Source organism: Epinephelus lanceolatus, chromosome 12, assembly GCF_041903045.1.
Source record: "Epinephelus lanceolatus isolate andai-2023 chromosome 12, ASM4190304v1, whole genome shotgun sequence".
NCBI lineage: Eukaryota > Metazoa > Chordata > Actinopteri > Perciformes > Serranidae > Epinephelus > Epinephelus lanceolatus.
In genome coordinates, this window is record NC_135745.1 from 5871052 (window position 1) to 5888774 (window position 17723).

At 47.1% G+C, this 17723-nt stretch overlaps 20 non-coding genes and 20 pseudogenes across 20 annotated transcripts; all 40 read right to left on the reverse strand.

The window, feature by feature from the left end:
* Positions 1 to 87: 87 nt before the first annotated feature.
* On the reverse strand, positions 88 to 268 carry LOC144466219 (U2 spliceosomal RNA; annotated as a pseudogene).
* Positions 269 to 411: 143 nt separating this feature from the next.
* On the reverse strand, positions 412 to 524 carry LOC144465464 (U5 spliceosomal RNA). The gene has a single exon (XR_013492606.1). It is a non-coding gene; the product is annotated as a U5 spliceosomal RNA (small nuclear RNA).
* A 445-nt stretch (positions 525 to 969) lies between these two features.
* Positions 970 to 1150, reverse strand: LOC144466165 (U2 spliceosomal RNA; annotated as a pseudogene).
* Positions 1151 to 1291: 141 nt separating this feature from the next.
* LOC144465844 (U5 spliceosomal RNA) lies at positions 1292 to 1406 on the reverse strand. The gene has a single exon (XR_013492933.1). It is a non-coding gene; the product is annotated as a U5 spliceosomal RNA (small nuclear RNA).
* A 445-nt stretch (positions 1407 to 1851) lies between these two features.
* Positions 1852 to 2032, reverse strand: LOC144465212 (U2 spliceosomal RNA; annotated as a pseudogene).
* Positions 2033 to 2173: 141 nt separating this feature from the next.
* Positions 2174 to 2288, reverse strand: LOC144465761 (U5 spliceosomal RNA). The gene has a single exon (XR_013492867.1). It is a non-coding gene; the product is annotated as a U5 spliceosomal RNA (small nuclear RNA).
* Positions 2289 to 2733: 445 nt separating this feature from the next.
* Positions 2734 to 2914, reverse strand: LOC144465969 (U2 spliceosomal RNA; annotated as a pseudogene).
* A 141-nt stretch (positions 2915 to 3055) lies between these two features.
* Positions 3056 to 3170, reverse strand: LOC144465937 (U5 spliceosomal RNA). The gene has a single exon (XR_013493013.1). It is a non-coding gene; the product is annotated as a U5 spliceosomal RNA (small nuclear RNA).
* A 445-nt stretch (positions 3171 to 3615) lies between these two features.
* On the reverse strand, positions 3616 to 3796 carry LOC144466158 (U2 spliceosomal RNA; annotated as a pseudogene).
* Positions 3797 to 3937: 141 nt separating this feature from the next.
* On the reverse strand, positions 3938 to 4052 carry LOC144465344 (U5 spliceosomal RNA). Its single transcript, XR_013492502.1, has one exon. It is a non-coding gene; the product is annotated as a U5 spliceosomal RNA (small nuclear RNA).
* A 445-nt stretch (positions 4053 to 4497) lies between these two features.
* On the reverse strand, positions 4498 to 4678 carry LOC144466220 (U2 spliceosomal RNA; annotated as a pseudogene).
* Positions 4679 to 4820: 142 nt separating this feature from the next.
* On the reverse strand, positions 4821 to 4934 carry LOC144465660 (U5 spliceosomal RNA). Its single transcript, XR_013492781.1, has one exon. It is a non-coding gene; the product is annotated as a U5 spliceosomal RNA (small nuclear RNA).
* Positions 4935 to 5379: 445 nt separating this feature from the next.
* LOC144465171 (U2 spliceosomal RNA) lies at positions 5380 to 5560 on the reverse strand (annotated as a pseudogene).
* A 141-nt stretch (positions 5561 to 5701) lies between these two features.
* On the reverse strand, positions 5702 to 5816 carry LOC144465815 (U5 spliceosomal RNA). Its single transcript, XR_013492916.1, has one exon. It is a non-coding gene; the product is annotated as a U5 spliceosomal RNA (small nuclear RNA).
* Positions 5817 to 6261: 445 nt separating this feature from the next.
* Positions 6262 to 6442, reverse strand: LOC144466221 (U2 spliceosomal RNA; annotated as a pseudogene).
* A 141-nt stretch (positions 6443 to 6583) lies between these two features.
* Positions 6584 to 6698, reverse strand: LOC144465762 (U5 spliceosomal RNA). The gene has a single exon (XR_013492868.1). It is a non-coding gene; the product is annotated as a U5 spliceosomal RNA (small nuclear RNA).
* Positions 6699 to 7143: 445 nt separating this feature from the next.
* Positions 7144 to 7324, reverse strand: LOC144466223 (U2 spliceosomal RNA; annotated as a pseudogene).
* A 141-nt stretch (positions 7325 to 7465) lies between these two features.
* Positions 7466 to 7580, reverse strand: LOC144465505 (U5 spliceosomal RNA). Its single transcript, XR_013492643.1, has one exon. It is a non-coding gene; the product is annotated as a U5 spliceosomal RNA (small nuclear RNA).
* A 445-nt stretch (positions 7581 to 8025) lies between these two features.
* LOC144466224 (U2 spliceosomal RNA) lies at positions 8026 to 8206 on the reverse strand (annotated as a pseudogene).
* Positions 8207 to 8348: 142 nt separating this feature from the next.
* Positions 8349 to 8462, reverse strand: LOC144465784 (U5 spliceosomal RNA). Its single transcript, XR_013492888.1, has one exon. It is a non-coding gene; the product is annotated as a U5 spliceosomal RNA (small nuclear RNA).
* Positions 8463 to 8907: 445 nt separating this feature from the next.
* LOC144466225 (U2 spliceosomal RNA) lies at positions 8908 to 9088 on the reverse strand (annotated as a pseudogene).
* A 141-nt stretch (positions 9089 to 9229) lies between these two features.
* LOC144465506 (U5 spliceosomal RNA) lies at positions 9230 to 9344 on the reverse strand. The gene has a single exon (XR_013492644.1). It is a non-coding gene; the product is annotated as a U5 spliceosomal RNA (small nuclear RNA).
* A 445-nt stretch (positions 9345 to 9789) lies between these two features.
* On the reverse strand, positions 9790 to 9970 carry LOC144465244 (U2 spliceosomal RNA; annotated as a pseudogene).
* Positions 9971 to 10111: 141 nt separating this feature from the next.
* Positions 10112 to 10226, reverse strand: LOC144465763 (U5 spliceosomal RNA). The gene has a single exon (XR_013492869.1). It is a non-coding gene; the product is annotated as a U5 spliceosomal RNA (small nuclear RNA).
* Positions 10227 to 10671: 445 nt separating this feature from the next.
* LOC144466226 (U2 spliceosomal RNA) lies at positions 10672 to 10852 on the reverse strand (annotated as a pseudogene).
* Positions 10853 to 10994: 142 nt separating this feature from the next.
* On the reverse strand, positions 10995 to 11108 carry LOC144465352 (U5 spliceosomal RNA). Its single transcript, XR_013492509.1, has one exon. It is a non-coding gene; the product is annotated as a U5 spliceosomal RNA (small nuclear RNA).
* Positions 11109 to 11553: 445 nt separating this feature from the next.
* On the reverse strand, positions 11554 to 11734 carry LOC144465293 (U2 spliceosomal RNA; annotated as a pseudogene).
* Positions 11735 to 11875: 141 nt separating this feature from the next.
* Positions 11876 to 11990, reverse strand: LOC144465582 (U5 spliceosomal RNA). Its single transcript, XR_013492712.1, has one exon. It is a non-coding gene; the product is annotated as a U5 spliceosomal RNA (small nuclear RNA).
* Positions 11991 to 12435: 445 nt separating this feature from the next.
* Positions 12436 to 12616, reverse strand: LOC144465245 (U2 spliceosomal RNA; annotated as a pseudogene).
* Positions 12617 to 12757: 141 nt separating this feature from the next.
* On the reverse strand, positions 12758 to 12872 carry LOC144465477 (U5 spliceosomal RNA). The gene has a single exon (XR_013492618.1). It is a non-coding gene; the product is annotated as a U5 spliceosomal RNA (small nuclear RNA).
* A 445-nt stretch (positions 12873 to 13317) lies between these two features.
* Positions 13318 to 13498, reverse strand: LOC144466227 (U2 spliceosomal RNA; annotated as a pseudogene).
* Positions 13499 to 13639: 141 nt separating this feature from the next.
* LOC144465764 (U5 spliceosomal RNA) lies at positions 13640 to 13754 on the reverse strand. The gene has a single exon (XR_013492870.1). It is a non-coding gene; the product is annotated as a U5 spliceosomal RNA (small nuclear RNA).
* A 445-nt stretch (positions 13755 to 14199) lies between these two features.
* On the reverse strand, positions 14200 to 14380 carry LOC144466228 (U2 spliceosomal RNA; annotated as a pseudogene).
* Positions 14381 to 14522: 142 nt separating this feature from the next.
* On the reverse strand, positions 14523 to 14636 carry LOC144465877 (U5 spliceosomal RNA). The gene has a single exon (XR_013492962.1). It is a non-coding gene; the product is annotated as a U5 spliceosomal RNA (small nuclear RNA).
* Positions 14637 to 15081: 445 nt separating this feature from the next.
* On the reverse strand, positions 15082 to 15262 carry LOC144466229 (U2 spliceosomal RNA; annotated as a pseudogene).
* A 143-nt stretch (positions 15263 to 15405) lies between these two features.
* LOC144465334 (U5 spliceosomal RNA) lies at positions 15406 to 15518 on the reverse strand. The gene has a single exon (XR_013492493.1). It is a non-coding gene; the product is annotated as a U5 spliceosomal RNA (small nuclear RNA).
* Positions 15519 to 15963: 445 nt separating this feature from the next.
* On the reverse strand, positions 15964 to 16144 carry LOC144465251 (U2 spliceosomal RNA; annotated as a pseudogene).
* A 141-nt stretch (positions 16145 to 16285) lies between these two features.
* LOC144465478 (U5 spliceosomal RNA) lies at positions 16286 to 16400 on the reverse strand. Its single transcript, XR_013492619.1, has one exon. It is a non-coding gene; the product is annotated as a U5 spliceosomal RNA (small nuclear RNA).
* A 445-nt stretch (positions 16401 to 16845) lies between these two features.
* Positions 16846 to 17026, reverse strand: LOC144466230 (U2 spliceosomal RNA; annotated as a pseudogene).
* A 141-nt stretch (positions 17027 to 17167) lies between these two features.
* LOC144465583 (U5 spliceosomal RNA) lies at positions 17168 to 17282 on the reverse strand. The gene has a single exon (XR_013492713.1). It is a non-coding gene; the product is annotated as a U5 spliceosomal RNA (small nuclear RNA).
* Positions 17283 to 17723: the final 441 nt, after the last annotated feature.

Consider the following 17723-nt stretch of genomic DNA (forward strand, 5'->3'; position numbering starts at 1 on the left):
TGGGACTCATTTGTTTCTCAGTCCAATGGCAATTTGAGCAATGGGCCGCTCCGTTTGCGTCGATATTTGGTTGTCCACAAGGCAGGAGAAGGGTGCGCCATTTCCAGCGGCGCTGCAATACCGGGTCGATGCGTGGAGTGAACGGAGCAAGCCCCTTTTTCAGCCCCCGACACAAAAAACATATGTTTAATGCTGTCGTCTTATTGAGGACATATCAGATATTAAACTGATGAGAACATTTACTACAGCCAAAAGGCCGAAAAGTGATGTGGCCCAACCGTTAGCTGCCCAACGCAATCTTCAGGCACAAGTGTCACTTGTCACAGTGCAATACTTTTCACTGGGCATCAAACACCTAAATCTAGCTCAGGCTTAAAATGGCTTTTCTGATCTTCACAAAAGCACAAGGCTAAGCCAAATGACAAAGGCTGCCAAAAATAGCTTCAACGCATTGGTGTTCCTTTCCACGGAAGTCTTTAGTAAAAGGCGAAAGACTTGTGCGTTATGAAAAGAAACCAGAGTAAGTACAGCCCTTTGATGAAGAACAGCCAAAGACCCTAGTCGTCCCAGTCAAAACACTCACGGTACGCCTGACTTGCCCCGCGATCCAAATCCCAGGCCACACCCATTCCCCTACCCCTGCCCACAATATCACTGTGGCAATATTTCCTCTCTGTCCTGTGTTTTTCTGCCAATTAAAAGTGCAAATCTCGCTGTATTTTTTGAGACTTCATTTTGCTGTTGATTGGCTTTTACTCCAGTTGTCATGTTTTACAGCCATTTGAGACTGGGAGCCCAATGAGGTTCGCCAAGGGACATGGGTGATGAGGAGTCAACAGAGCCTATTTTGCCACAACGCCAGGCCATGAAGACAGCATCCAGTGGGACTCATTTGTTTCTCAGTCCAATGGCAATTTGAGCAATGGGCCGCTCCGTTTGCGTCGATATTTGGTTGTCCACAAGGCAGGAGAAGGGTGCGCCATTTCCAGCGGCGCTGCAATACCGGGTCGATGCGTGGAGTGAACGGAGCAAGCCCCTTTTTCAGCCCCTGACACAAAAAACATATGTTTAATGCTGTCGTCTTATTGAGGACATATCAGATATTAAACTGATGAGAACATTTACTACAGCCAAAAGGCCGAAAAGTGATGTGGCCCAACCGTTAGCTGCCCAACGCAATCTTCAGGCACAAGTGTCACTTGTCACAGTGCAATACTTTTCACTGGGCATCAAACACCTAAATCTAGCTCAGGCTTAAAATGGCTTTTCTGATCTTCACAAAAGCACAAGGCTAAGCCAAATGGCAAAGCCTGCCAAAAATAGCTTCAACTCATTGGTGTTCCTTTCCACGGAAGTCTTTAGTAAAAGGCGAAAGACTTGTGCTTTATGAAAAGCAACCAGAGTAAGTACAGCCCTTTGATGAAGAACAGCCAAAGACCCTAGTCGTCCCAGTCAAAACACTCACGGTACGCCTGACTTGCCCCGCGATCCAAATCCCAGGCCACACCCATTCCCCTACCCCTGCCCACAATATCACTGTGGCAATATTTCCTCTCTGTCCTGTGTTTTTCTGCCAATTAAAAGTGCAAATCTCGCTGTATTTTTTGAGACTTCATTTTGCTGTTGATTGGCTTTTACTCCAGTTGTCATGTTTTACAGCCATTTGAGACTGGGAGCCCAATGAGGTTCGCCAAGGGACATGGGTGATGAGGAGTCAACAGAGCCTATTTTGCCACAACGCCAGGCCATGAAGACAGCATCCAGTGGGACTCATTTGTTTCTCAGTCCAATGGCAATTTGAGCAATGGGCCGCTCCGTTTGCGTCGATATTTGGTTGTCCACAAGGCAGGAGAAGGGTGCGCCATTTCCAGCGGCGCTGCAATACCGGGTCGATGCGTGGAGTGAACGGAGCAAGCCCCTTTTTCAGCCCCCGACACAAAAAACATATGTTTAATGCTGTCGTCTTATTGAGGACATATCAGATATTAAACTGATGAGAACATTTACTACAGCCAAAAGGCTGAAAAGTGATGTGGCCCAACCGTTAGCTGCCCAACACAATCTTCAGGCACAAGTGTCACTTGTCACAGTGCAATACTTTTCACTGGGCATCAAACACCTAAATCTAGCTCAGGCTTAAAATGGCTTTTCTGATCTTCACAAAAGCACAAGGCTCAGCCAAACGGCAAAGCCTGCCAAAAATAGCTTCAACTCATTGGTGTTGCTTTCCACGGAAGTCTTTAGTAAAAGGCGAAAGACTTGTGCGTTATGAAAAGAAACCAAAGTAAGTACAGCCCTTTGATGAAGAACAGCCAAAGACCCTAGTCGTCCCAGTCAAAACACTCACGGTACGCCTGACTTGCCCCGCGATCCAAATCCCAGGCCACACCCATTCCCCTACCCCTGCCCACAATATCACTGTGGCAATATTTCCTCTCTGTCCTGTGTTTTTCTGCCAATTAAAAGTGCAAATCTCGCTGTATTTTTTGAGACTTCATTTTGCTGTTGATTGGCTTTTACTCCAGTTGTCATGTTTTACAGCCATTTGAGACTGGGAGCCCAATGAGGTTCGCCAAGGGACATGGGTGATGAGGAGTCAACAGAGCCTATTTTGCCACAACGCCAGGCCATGAAGACAGCATCCAGTGGGACTCATTTGTTTCTCAGTCCAATGGCAATTTGAGCAATGGGCCGCTCCGTTTGCGTCGATATTTGGTTGTCCACAAGGCAGGAGAAGGGTGCGCCATTTCCAGTGGCGCTGCAATACCGGGTCGATGCGTGGAGTGAACGGAGCAAGCCCCTTTTTCAGCCCCCGACACAAAAAACATATGTTTAATGTTGTCGTCTTATTGAGGACATATCAGATATTAAACTGATGAGAACATTTACTACAGCCAAAAGGCCGAAAAGTGATGTGGCCCAACCGTTAGCTGCCCAACGCAATCTTCAGGCACAAGTGTCACTTGTCACAGTGCAATACTTTTCACTGGGCATCAAACACCTAAATCTAGCTCAGGCTTAAAATGGCTTTTCTGATCTTCACAAAAGCACAAGGCTAAGCCAAATGGCAAAGCCTGCCGAAAATAGCTTCAACTCATTGGTGTTGCTTTTCACAGAAGTCTTTAGTAAAAGGCGAAAGACTTGTGCGTTATGAAAAGAAACCAGAGTAAGTACAGCCCTTTGATGAAGAACAGCCAAAGACCCTAGTCGTCCCAGTCAAAACACTCACGGTACGCCTGACTTGCCCCGCGATCCAAATCCCAGGCCACACCCATTCCCCTACCCCTGCCCACAATATCACTGTGGCAATATTTCCTCTCTGTCCTGTGTTTTTCTGCCAATTAAAAGTGCAAATCTCGCTGTATTTTTTGAGACTTCATTTTGCTGTTGATTGGCTTTTACTCCAGTTGTCATGTTTTACAGCCATTTGAGACTGGGAGCCCAATGAGGTTCGCCAAGGGACATGGGTGATGAGGAGTCAACAGAGCCTATTTTGCCACAACGCCAGGCCATGAAGACAGCATCCAGTGGGACTCATTTGTTTCTCAGTCCAATGGCAATTTGAGCAATGGGCCGCTCCGTTTGCGTTGATATTTGGTTGTCCACAAGGCAGGAGAAGGGTGCGCCATTTCCAGCGGCGCTGCAATACCGGGTCGATGCGTGGAGTGAACGGAGCAAGCCCCTTTTTCAGCCCCCGAAACAAAAAACTTATGTTTAATGCTGTCGTCTTATTGAGGACATATCAGATATTAAACTGATGAGAACATTTACTACAGCCAAAAGGCCGAAAAGTGATGTGGCCCAACCGTTAGCTGCCCAACGCAATCTTCAGGCACAAGTGTCACTTGTCACAGTGCAATACTTTTCACTGGGCATCAAACACCTAAATCTAGCTCAGGCTTAAAATGGCTTTTCTGATCTTCACAAAAGCACAAGGCTCAGCCAAATGGCAAAGCCTGCCAAAAATAGCTTCAACTCATTGGTGTTCCTTTCCACGGAAGTCTTTAGTAAAAGGCGAAAGACTTGTGCGTTATGAAAAGAAACCAGAGTAAGTACAGCCCTTTGATGAAGAACAGCCAAAGACCCTAGTCGTCCCAGTCAAAACACTCACGGTACGCCTGACTTGCCCCGCGATCCAAATCCCAGGCCACACCCATTCCCCTACCCCTGCCCACAATATCACTGTGGCAATATTTCCTCTCTGTCCTGTGTTTTTCTGCCAATTAAAAGTGCAAATCTCGCTGTATTCTTTGAGGCTTCATTTTGCTGTTGATTGGCTTTTACTCCAGTTGTCATGTTTTACAGCCATTTGAGACTGGGAGCCCAATGAGGTTCGCCAAGGGACATGGGTGATGAGGAGTCAACAGAGCCTATTTTGCCACAACGCCAGGCCATGAAGACAGCATCCAGTGGGACTCATTTGTTTCTCAGTCCAATGGCAATTTGAGCAATGGGCCGCTCCGTTTGCGTCGATATTTGGTTGTCCACAAGGCAGGAGAAGGGTGCGCCATTTCCAGCGGCGCTGCAATACCGGGTCGATGCGTGGAGTGAACGGAGCAAGCCCCTTTTTCAGCCCCCGACACAAAAAACATATGTTTAATGCTGTCGTCTTATTGAGGACATATCAGATATTAAACTGATGAGAACATTTACTACAGCCAAAAGGCCGAAAAGTGATGTGGCCCAACCGTTAGCTGCCCAACGCAATCTTCAGGCACAAGTGTCACTTGTCACAGTGCAATACTTTTCACTGGGCATCAAACACCTAAATCTAGCTCAGGCTTAAAATGGCTTTTCTGATCTTCACAAAAGCACAAGGCTAAGCCAAATGACAAAGCCTGCCAAAAATAGCTTCAACGCATTGGTGTTCCTTTCCACGGAAGTCTTTAGTAAAAGGCGAAAGACTTGTGCGTTATGAAAAGAAACCAGAGTAAGTACAGCCCTTTGATGAAGAACAGCCAAAGACCCTAGTCGTCCCAGTCAAAACACTCACGGTACGCCTGACTTGCCCCGCGATCCAAATCCCAGGCCACACCCATTCCCCTACCCCTGCCCACAATATCACTGTGGCAATATTTCCTCTCTGTCCTGTGTTTTTCTGCCAATTAAAAGTGCAAATCTCGCTGTATTTTTTGAGACTTCATTTTGCTGTTGATTGGCTTTTACTCCAGTTGTCATGTTTTACAGCCATTTGAGACTGGGAGCCCAATGAGGTTCGCCAAGGGACATGGGTGATGAGGAGTCAACAGAGCCTATTTTGCCACAACGCCAGGCCATGAAGACAGCATCCAGTGGGACTCATTTGTTTCTCAGTCCAATGGCAATTTGAGCAATGGGCCGCTCCGTTTGCGTCGATATTTGGTTGTCCACAAGGCAGGAGAAGGGTGCGCCATTTCCAGTGGCGCTGCAATACCGGGTAGATGCGTGGAGTGAACGGAGCAAGCCCCTTTTTCAGCCCCTGACACAAAAAACATATGTTTAATGCTGTCGTCTTATTGAGGACATATCAGATATTAAACTGATGAGAACATTTACTACAGCCAAAAGGCCGAAAAGTGATGTGGCCCAACCGTTAGCTGCCCAACGCAATCTTCAGGCACAAGTGTCACTTGTCACAGTGCAATACTTTTCACTGGGCATCAAACACCTAAATCTAGCTCAGGCTTAAAATGGCTTTTCTGATCTTCACAAAAGCACAAGGCTCAGCCAAACGGCAAAGCCTGCCAAAAACAGCTTCAACTCATTGGTGTTGCTTTCCACGGAAGTCTTTAGTAAAAGGCGAAAGACTTGTGCGTTATGAAAAGAAACCAGAGTAAGTACAGCCCTTTGATGAAGAACAGCCAAAGACCCTAGTCGTCCCAGTCAAAACACTCACGGTACGCCTGACTTGCCCCGCGATCCAAATCCCAGGCCACACCCATTCCCCTACCCCTGCCCACAATATCACCGTGGCAATATTTCCTCTCTGTCCTGTGTTTTTCTGCCAATTAAAAGTGCAAATCTCGCTGTATTTTTTGAGACTTCATTTTGCTGTTGATTGGCTTTTACTCCAGTTGTCATGTTTTACAGCCATTTGAGACTGGGAGCCCAATGAGGTTCGCCAAGGGACATGGGTGATGAGGAGTCAACAGAGCCTATTTTGCCACAACGCCAGGCCATGAAGACAGCATCCAGTGGGACTCATTTGTTTCTCAGTCCAATGGCAATTTGAGCAATGGGCCGCTCCGTTTGCGTCGATATTTGGTTGTCCACAAGGCAGGAGAAGGGTGCGCCATTTCCAGCGGCGCTGCAATACCGGGTCGATGCGTGGAGTGAACGGAGCAAGCCCCTTTTTCAGCCCCCGACACAAAAAACATATGTTTAATGCTGTCGTCTTATTGAGGACATATCAGATATTAAACTGATGAGAACATTTACTACAGCCAAAAGGCCGAAAAGTGATGTGGCCCAACCGTTAGCTGCCCAACGCAATCTTCAGGCACAAGTGTCACTTGTCACAGTGCAATACTTTTCACTGGGCATCAAACACCTAAATCTAGCTCAGGCTTAAAATGGCTTTTCTGATTTTCACAAAAGCACAAGGCTCAGCCAAACGGCAAAGCCTGCCAAAAATAGCTTCAACTCATTGGTGTTGCTTTCCACGGAAGTCTTTAGTAAAAGGCGAAAGACTTGTGCGTTATGAAAAGAAACCAAAGTAAGTACAGCCCTTTGATGAAGAACAGCCAAAGACCCTAGTCGTCCCAGTCAAAACACTCACGGTACGCCTGACTTGCCCCGCGATCCAAATCCCAGGCCACACCCATTCCCCTACCCCTGCCCACAATATCACTGTGGCAATATTTCCTCTCTGTCCTGTGTTTTTCTGCCAATTAAAAGTGCAAATCTCGCTGTATTTTTTGAGACTTCATTTTGCTGTTGATTGGCTTTTACTCCAGTTGTCATGTTTTACAGCCATTTGAGACTGGGAGCCCAATGAGGTTCGCCAAGGGACATGGGTGATGAGGAGTCAACAGAGCCTATTTTGCCACAACGCCAGGCCATGAAGACAGCATCCAGTGGGACTCATTTGTTTCTCAGTCCAATGGCAATTTGAGCAATGGGCCGCTCCGTTTGCGTCGATATTTGGTTGTCCACAAGGCAGGAGAAGGGTGCGCCATTTCCAGCGGCGCTGCAATACCGGGTCGATGCGTGGAGTGAACGGAGCAAGCCCCTTTTTCAGCCCCCGACACAAAAAACATATGTTTAATGCTGTCGTCTTATTGAGGACATATCAGATATTAAACTGATGAGAACATTTACTACAGCCAAAAGGCCGAAAAGTGATGTGGCCCAACCGTTAGCTGCCCAACGCAATCTTCAGGCACAAGTGTCACTTGTCACAGTGCAATACTTTTCACTGGGCATCAAACACCTAAATCTAGCTCAGGCTTAAAATGGCTTTTCTGATCTTCACAAAAGCACAAGGCTAAGCCAAATGGCAAAGCCTGCCAAAAATAGCTTCAACTCATTGGTGTTGCTTTTCACGGAAGTCTTTAGTAAAAGGCGAAAGACTTGTGCGTTATGAAAAGAAACCAGAGTAAGTACAGCCCTTTGATGAAGAACAGCCAAAGACCCTAGTCGTCCCAGTCAAAACACTCACGGTACGCCTGACTTGCCCCGCGATCCAAATCCCAGGCCACACCCATTCCCCTACCCCTGCCCACAATATCACCGTGGCAATATTTCCTCTCTGTCCTGTGTTTTTCTGCCAATTAAAAGTGCAAATCTCGCTGTATTTTTTGAGACTTCATTTTGCTGTTGATTGGCTTTTACTCCAGTTGTCATGTTTTACAGCCATTTGAGACTGGGAGCCCAATGAGGTTCGCCAAGGGACATGGGTGATGAGGAGTCAACAGAGCCTATTTTGCCACAACGCCAGGCCATGAAGACAGCATCCAGTGGGACTCATTGGTTTCTCAGTCCAATGGCAATTTGAGCAATGGGCCGCTCCGTTTGCGTCGATATTTGGTTGTCCACAAGGCAGGAGAAGGGTGCGCCATTTCCAGCGGCGCTGCAATACCGGGTCGATGCGTGGAGTGAACGGAGCAAGCCCCTTTTTCAGCCCCCGACACAAAAAACATATGTTTAATGCTGTCGTCTTATTGAGGACATATCAGATATTAAACTGATGAGAACATTTACTACAGCCAAAAGGCCGAAAAGTGATGTGGCCCCACCGTTAGCTGCCCAACGCAATCTTCAGGCACAAGTGTCACTTGTCACAGTGCAATACTTTTCACTGGGCATCAAACACCTAAATCTAGCTCAGGCTTAAAATGGCTTTTCTGATCTTCACAAAAGCACAAGGGTAAGCCAAATGGCAAAGCCTGCCAAAAATAGCTTCAACTCATTGGTGTTCCTTTCCACGGAAGTTTTTAGTAAAAGGCGAAAGACTTGTGCGTTATGAAAAGAAACCAGAGTAAGTACAGCCCTTTGATGAAGAACAGCCAAAGACCCTAGTCGTCCCAGTCAAAACACTCACGGTACGCCTGACTTGCCCCGCGATCCAAATCCCAGGCCACACCCATTCCCCTACCCCTGCCCACAATATCACTGTGGCAATATTTCCTCTCTGTCCTGTGTTTTTCTGCCAATTAAAAGTGCAAATCTCGCTGTATTTTTTGAGACTTCATTTTGCTGTTGATTGGCTTTTACTCCAGTTGTCATGTTTTACAGCCATTTGAGACTGGGAGCCCAATGAGGTTCGCCAAGGGACATGGGTGATGAGGAGTCAACAGAGCCTATTTTGCCACAACGCCAGGCCATGAAGACAGCATCCAGTGGGACTCATTTGTTTCTCAGTCCAATGGCAATTTGAGCAATGGGCCGCTCCGTTTGCGTCGATATTTGGTTGTCCACAAGGCAGGAGAAGGGTGCGCCATTTCCAGCGGCGCTGCAATACCGGGTCGATGCGTGGAGTGAACGGAGCAAGCCCCTTTTTCAGCCCCCGACACAAAAAACATATGTTTAATGCTGTCGTCTTATTGAGGACATATCAGATATTAAACTGATGAGAACATTTACTACAGCCAAAAGGCCGAAAAGTGATGTGGCCCAACCGTTAGCTGCCCAACGCAATCTTCAGGCACAAGTGTCACTTGTCACAGTGCAATACTTTTCACTGGGCATCAAACACCTAAATCTAGCTCAGGCTTAAAATGGCTTTTCTGATCTTCACAAAAGCACAAGGCTAAGCCAAATGGCAAAGCCTGCCAAAAATAGCTTCAACTCATTGGTGTTGCTTTTCACGGAAGTCTTTAGTAAAAGGCGAAAGACTTGTGCGTTATGAAAAGAAACCAGAGTAAGTACAGCCCTTTGATGAAGAACAGCCAAAGACCCTAGTCGTCCCAGTCAAAACACTCACGGTACGCCTGACTTGCCCCGCGATCCAAATCCCAGGCCACACCCATTCCCCTACCCCTGCCCACAATATCACCGTGGCAATATTTCCTCTCTGTCCTGTGTTTTTCTGCCAATTAAAAGTGCAAATCTCGCTGTATTTTTTGAGACTTCATTTTGCTGTTGATTGGCTTTTACTCCAGTTGTCATGTTTTACAGCCATTTGAGACTGGGAGCCCAATGAGGTTCGCCAAGGGACATGGGTGATGAGGAGTCAACAGAGCCTATTTTGCCACAACGCCAGGCCATGAAGACAGCATCCAGTGGGACTCATTTGTTTCTCAGTCCAATGGCAATTTGAGCAATGGGCCGCTCCGTTTGCGTCGATATTTGGTTGTCCACAAGGCAGGAGAAGGGTGCGCCATTTCCAGCGGCGCTGCAGTACCGGGTCGATGCGTGGAGTGAACGGAGCAAGCCCCTTTTTCAGCCCCCGACACAAAAAACATATGTTTAATGCTGTCGTCTTATTGAGGACATATCAGATATTAAACTGATGAGAACATTTACTACAGCCAAAAGGCCGAAAAGTGATGTGGCCCAACCGTTAGCTGCCCAACGCAATCTTCAGGCACAAGTGTCACTTGTCACAGTGCAATACTTTTCACTGGGCATCAAACACCTAAATCTAGCTCAGGCTTAAAATGGCTTTTCTGATCTTCACAAAAGCACAAGGCTCAGCCAAACGGCAAAGCCTGCCAAAAATAGCTTCAACTCATTGGTGTTGCTTTCCACGGAAGTCTTTAGTAAAAGGCGAAAGACTTGTGCGTTATGAAAAGAAACCAAAGTAAGTACAGCCCTTTGATGAAGAACAGCCAAAGACCCTAGTCGTCCCAGTCAAAACACTCACGGTACGCCTGACTTGCCCCGCGATCCAAATCCCAGGCCACACCCATTCCCCTACCCCTGCCCACAATATCACTGTGGCAATATTTCCTCTCTGTCCTGTGTTTTTCTGCCAATTAAAAGTGCAAATCTCGCTGTATTTTTTGAGACTTCATTTTGCTGTTGATTGGCTTTTACTCCAGTTGTCATGTTTTACAGCCATTTGAGACTGGGAGCCCAATGAGGTTCGCCAAGGGACATGGGTGATGAGGAGTCAACAGAGCCTATTTTGCCACAACGCCAGGCCATGAAGACAGCATCCAGTGGGACTCATTTGTTTCTCAGTCCAATGGCAATTTGAGCAATGGGCCGCTCCGTTTGCGTCGATATTTGGTTGTCCACAAGGCAGGAGAAGGGTGCGCCATTTCCAGCGGCGCTGCAATACCGGGTCGATGCGTGGAGTGAACGGAGCAAGCCCCTTTTTCAGCCCCCGACACAAAAAACATATGTTTAATGCTGTCGTCTTATTGAGGACATATCAGATATTAAACTGATGAGAACATTTACTACAGCCAAAAGGCCGAAAAGTGATGTGGCCCAACCGTTAGCTGCCCAACGCAATCTTCAGGCACAAGTGTCACTTGTCACAGTGCAATACTTTTCACTGGGCATCAAACACCTAAATCTAGCTCAGGCTTAAAATGGCTTTTCTGATCTTCACAAAAGCACAAGGCTAAGCCAAATGACAAAGCCTGCCAAAAATAGCTTCAACTCATTGGTGTTCCTTTCCACGGAAGTCTTTAGTAAAAGGCGAAAGACTTGTGCGTTATGAAAAGAAACCAGAGTAAGTACAGCCCTTTGATGAAGAACAGCCAAAGACCCTAGTCGTCCCAGTCAAAACACTCACGGTACGCCTGACTTGCCCCGCGATCCAAATCCCAGGCCGCACCCATTCCCCTACCCCTGCCCACAATATCACCGTGGCAATATTTCCTCTCTGTCCTGTGTTTTTCTGCCAATTAAAAGTGCAAATCTCGCTGTATTTTTTGAGACTTCATTTTGCTGTTGATTGGCTTTTACTCCAGTTGTCATGTTTTACAGCCATTTGAGACTGGGAGCCCAATGAGGTTCGCCAAGGGACATGGGTGATGAGGAGTCAACAGAGCCTATTTTGCCACAACGCCAGGCCATGAAGACAGCATCCAGTGGGACTCATTTGTTTCTCAGTCCAATGGCAATTTGAGCAATGGGCCGCTCCGTTTGCGTCGATATTTGGTTGTCCACAAGGCAGGAGAAGGGTGCGCCATTTCCAGCGGCGCTGTAATACCGGGTCGATGCGTGGAGTGAACGGAGCAAGCCCCTTTTTCAGCCCCCGACACAAAAAACATATGTTTAATGCTGTCGTCTTATTGAGGAAATATCAGATATTAAACTGATGAGAACATTTACTACAGCCAAAAGGCCGAAAAGTGATGTGGCCCAACCGTTAGCTGCCCAACGCAATCTTCAGGCACAAGTGTCACTTGTCACAGTGCAATACTTTTCACTGGGCATCAAACACCTAAATCTAGCTCAGGCTTAAAATGGCTTTTCTGATCTTCACAAAAGCACAAGGCTAAGCCAAATGGCAAAGCCTGCCAAAAATAGCTTCAACTCATTGGTGTTGCTTTCCACGGAAGTCTTTAGTAAAAGGCGAAAGACTTGTGCGTTATGAAAAGAAACCAGAGTAAGTACAGCCCTTTGATGAAGAACAGCCAAAGACCCTAGTCGTCCCAGTCAAAACACTCACGGTACGCCTGACTTGCCCCGCGATCCAAATCCCAGGCCACACCCATTCCCCTACCCCTGCCCACAATATCACTGTGGCAATATTTCCTCTCTGTCCTGTGTTTTTCTGCCAATTAAAAGTGCAAATCTCGCTGTATTTTTTGAGACTTCATTTTGCTGTTGATTGGCTTTTACTCCAGTTGTCATGTTTTACAGCCATTTGAGACTGGGAGCCCAATGAGGTTCGCCAAGGGACATGGGTGATGAGGAGTCAACAGAGCCTATTTTGCCACAACGCCAGGCCATGAAGACAGCATCCAGTGGGACTCATTTGTTTCTCAGTCCAATGGCAATTTGAGCAATGGGCCGCTCCATTTGCGTCGATATTTGGTTGTCCACAAGGCAGGAGAAGGGTGCGCCATTTCCAGCGGCGCTGCAGTACCGGGTCGATGCGTGGAGTGAACGGAGCAAGCCCCTTTTTCAGCCCCCGACACAAAAAACATATGTTTAATGCTGTCGTCTTATTGAGGACATATCAGATATTAAACTGATGAGAACATTTACTACAGCCAAAAGGCCGAAAAGTGATGTGGCCCAACCGTTAGCTGCCCAACGCAATCTTCAGGCACAAGTGTCACTTGTCACAGTGCAATACTTTTCACTGGGCATCAAACACCTAAATCTAGCTCAGGCTTAAAATGGCTTTTCTGATCTTCACAAAAGCACAAGGCTCAGCCAAACGGCAAAGCCTGCCAAAAACAGCTTCAACTCATTGGTGTTCCTTTCCACGGAAGTCTTTAGTAAAAGGCGAAAGACTTGTGCGTTATGAAAAGAAACCAGAGTAAGTACAGCCCTTTGATGAAGAACAGCCAAAGACCCTAGTCGTCCCAGTCAAAACACTCACGGTACGCCTGACTTGCCCCGCGATCCAAATCCCAGGCCACACCCATTCCCCTACCCCTGCCCACAATATCACCGTGGCAATATTTCCTCTCTGTCCTGTGTTTTTCTGCCAATTAAAAGTGCAAATCTCGCTGTATTTTTTGAGACTTCATTTTGCTGTTGATTGGCTTTTACTCCAGTTGTCATGTTTTACAGCCATTTGAGACTGGGAGCCCAATGAGGTTCGCCAAGGGACATGGGTGATGAGGAGTCAACAGAGCCTATTTTGCCACAACGCCAGGCCATGAAGACAGCATCCAGTGGGACTCATTTGTTTCTCAGTCCAATGGCAATTTGAGCAATGGGCCGCTCCGTTTGCGTCGATATTTGGTTGTCCACAAGGCAGGAGAAGGGTGCGCCATTTCCAGCGGCGCTGCAATACCGGGTCGATGCGTGGAGTGAACGGAGCAAGCCCCTTTTTCAGCCCCCGACACAAAAAACATATGTTTAATGCTGTCGTCTTATTGAGGACATATCAGATATTAAACTGATGAGAACATTTACTACAGCCAAAAGGCCGAAAAGTGATGTGGCCCAACCGTTAGCTGCCCAACGCAATCTTCAGGCACAAGTGTCACTTGTCACAGTGCAATACTTTTCACTGGGCATCAAACACCTAAATCTAGCTCAGGCTTAAAATGGCTTTTCTGATCTTCACAAAAGCACAAGGCTCAGCCAAACGGCAAAGCCTGCCAAAAATAGCTTCAACTCATTGGTGTTGCTTTCCACGGAAGTCTTTAGTAAAAGGCGAAAGACTTGTGCGTTATGAAAAGAAACCAAAGTAAGTACAGCCCTTTGATGAAGAACAGCCAAAGACCCTAGTCGTCCCAGTCAAAACACTCACGGTACGCCTGACTTGCCCCGCGATCCAAATCCCAGGCCACACCCATTCCCCTACCCCTGCCCACAATATCACTGTGGCAATATTTCCTCTCTGTCCTGTGTTTTTCTGCCAATTAAAAGTGCAAATCTCGCTGTATTTTTTGAGACTTCATTTTGCTGTTGATTGGCTTTTACTCCAGTTGTCATGTTTTACAGCCATTTGAGACTGGGAGCCCAATGAGGTTCGCCAAGGGACATGGGTGATGAGGAGTCAACAGAGCCTATTTTGCCACAACGCCAGGCCATGAAGACAGCATCCAGTGGGACTCATTTGTTTCTCAGTCCAATGGCAATTTGAGCAATGGGCCGCTCCGTTTGCGTCGATATTTGGTTGTCCACAAGGCAGGAGAAGGGTGCGCCATTTCCAGCGGCGCTGCAATACCGGGTCGATGCGTGGAGTGAACGGAGCAAGCCCCTTTTTCAGCCCCCGACACAAAAAACATATGTTTAATGCTGTCGTCTTATTGAGGACATATCAGATATTAAACTGATGAGAACATTTACTACAGCCAAAAGGCCGAAAAGTGATGTGGCCCAACCGTTAGCTGCCCAACGCAATCTTCAGGCACAAGTGTCACTTGTCACAGTGCAATACTTTTCACTGGGCATCAAACACCTAAATCTAGCTCAGGCTTAAAATGGCTTTTCTGATCTTCACAAAAGCACAAGGCTAAGCCAAATGACAAAGCCTGCCAAAAACAGCTTCAACTCATTGGTGTTGCTTTCCACGGAAGTCTTTAGTAAAAGGCGAAAGACTTGTGCGTTATGAAAAGAAACCAAAGTAAGTACAGCCCTTTGATGAAGAACAGCCAAAGACCCTAGTCGTCCCAGTCAAAACACTCACGGTACGCCTGACTTGCCCCGCGATCCAAATCCCAGGCCACACCCATTCCCCTACCCCTGCCCACAATATCACTGTGGCAATATTTCCTCTCTGTCCTGTGTTTTTCTGCCAATTAAAAGTGCAAATCTCGCTGTATTTTTTGAGACTTCATTTTGCTGTTGATTGGCTTTTACTCCAGTTGTCATGTTTTACAGCCATTTGAGACTGGGAGCCCAATGAGGTTCGCCAAGGGACATGGGTGATGAGGAGTCAACAGAGCCTATTTTGCCACAACGCCAGGCCATGAAGACAGCATCCAGTGGGACTCATTTGTTTCTCAGTCCAATGGCAATTTGAGCAATGGGCCGCTCCGTTTGCGTCGATATTTGGTTGTCCACAAGGCAGGAGAAGGGTGCGCCATTTCCAGCGGCGCTGCAATACCGGGTCGATGCGTGGAGTGAACGGAGCAAGCCCCTTTTTCAGCCCCCGACACAAAAAACATATGTTTAATGCTGTCGTCTTATTGAGGACATATCAGATATTAAACTGATGAGAACATTTACTACAGCCAAAAGGCCGAAAAGTGATGTGGCCCAACCGTTAGCTGCCCAACGCAATCTTCAGGCACAAGTGTCACTTGTCACAGTGCAATACTTTTCACTGGGCATCAAACACCTAAATCTAGCTCAGGCTTAAAATGGCTTTTCTGATCTTCACAAAAGCACAAGGCTCAGCCAAATGACAAAGCCTGCCAAAAATAGCTTCAACTCATTGGTGTTCCTTTCCACGGAAGTCTTTAGTAAAAGGCGAAAGACTTGTGCGTTATGAAAAGAAACCAGAGTAAGTACAGCCCTTTGATGAAGAACAGCCAAAGACCCTAGTCGTCCCAGTCAAAACACTCACGGTACGCCTGACTTGCCCCGCGATCCAAATCCCAGGCCGCACCCATTCCCCTACCCCTGCCCACAATATCACCGTGGCAATATTTCCTCTCTGTCCTGTGTTTTTCTGCCAATTAAAAGTGCAAATCTCGCTGTATTTTTTGAGACTTCATTTTGCTGTTGATTGGCTTTTACTCCAGTTGTCATGTTTTACAGCCATTTGAGACTGGGAGCCCAATGAGGTTCGCCAAGGGACATGGGTGATGAGGAGTCAACAGAGCCTATTTTGCCACAACGCCAGGCCATGAAGACAGCATCCAGTGGGACTCATTTGTTTCTCAGTCCAATGGCAATTTGAGCAATGGGCCGCTCCGTTTGCGTTGATATTTGGTTGTCCACAAGGCAGGAGAAGGGTGCGCCATTTCCAGCGGCGCTGCAATACCGGGTCGATGCGTGGAGTGAACGGAGCAAGCCCCTTTTTCAGCCCCCGACACAAAAAACATATGTTTAATGCTGTTGTCTTATTGAGGACATATCAGATATTAAACTGATGAGAACATTTACTACAGCCAAAAGGCCGAAAAGTGATGTGGCCCAACCGTTAGCTGCCCAACGCAATCTTCAGGCACAAGTGTCACTTGTCACAGTGCAATACTTTTCACTGGGCATCAAACACCTAAATCTAGCTCAGGCTTAAAATGGCTTTTCTGATCTTCACAAAAGCACAAGGCTCAGCCAAACGGCAAAGCCTGCCAAAAACAGCTTCAACTCATTGGTGTTCCTTTCCACGGAAGTCTTTAGTAAAAGGCGAAAGACTTGTGCGTTATGAAAAGAAACCAGAGTAAGTACAGCCCTTTGATGAAGAACAGCCAAAGACCCTAGTCGTCCCAGTCAAAACACTCACGGTACGCCTGACTTGCCCCGCGATCCAAATCCCAGGCCACACCCATTCCCCTACCCCTGCCCACAATATCACTGTGGCAATATTTCCTCTCTGTCCTGTGTTTTTCTGCCAATTAAAAGTGCAAATCTCGCTGTATTTTTTGAGACTTCATTTTGCTGTTGATTGGCTTTTACTCCAGTTGTCATGTTTTACAGCCATTTGAGACTGGGAGCCCAATGAGGTTCGCCAAGGGACATGGGTGATGAGGAGTCAACAGAGCCTATTTTGCCACAACGCCAGGCCATGAAGACAGCATCCAGTGGGACTCATTTGTTTCTCAGTCCAATGGCAATTTGAGCAATGGGCCGCTCCGTTTGCGTCGATATTTGGTTGTCCACAAGGCAGGAGAAGGGTGCGCCATTTCCAGCGGCGCTGCAATACCGGGTCGATGCGTGGAGTGAACGGAGCAAGCCCCTTTTTCAGCCCCCGACACAAAAAACATATGTTTAATGCTGTCGTCTTATTGAGGACATATCAGATATTAAACTGATGAGAACATTTACTACAGCCAAAAGGCCGAAAAGTGATGTGGCCCAACCGTTAGCTGCCCAACGCAATCTTCAGGCACAAGTGTCACTTGTCACAGTGCAATACTTTTCACTGGGCATCAAACACCTAAATCTAGCTCAGGCTTAAAATGGCTTTTCTGATCTTCACAAAAGCACAAGGCTAAGCCAAATGGCAAAGCCTGCCAAAAATAGCTTCAACTCATTGGTGTTGCTTTCCACGGAAGTCTTTAGTAAAAGGCGAAAGACTTGTGCGTTATGAAAAGAAACCAGAGTAAGTACAGCCCTTTGATGAAGAACAGCCAAAGACCCTAGTCGTCCCAGTCAAAACACTCACGGTACGCCTGACTTGCCCCGCGATCCAAATCCCAGGCCACACCCATTCCCCTACCCCTGCCCACAATATCACTGTGGCAATATTTCCTCTCTGTCCTGTGTTTTTCTGCCAATTAAAAGTGCAAATCTCGCTGTATTTTTTGAGACTTCATTTTGCTGTTGATTGGCTTTTACTCCAGTTGTCATGTTTTACAGCCATTTGAGACTGGGAGCCCAATGAGGTTCACCAAGGGACATGGGTGATGAGGAGTCAACAGAGCCTATTTTGCCACAACGCCAGGCCATGAAGACAGCATCCAGTGGGACTCATTTGTTTCTCAGTCCAATGGCAATTTGAGCAATGGGCCGCTCCGTTTGCGTCGATATTTGGTTGTCCACAAGGC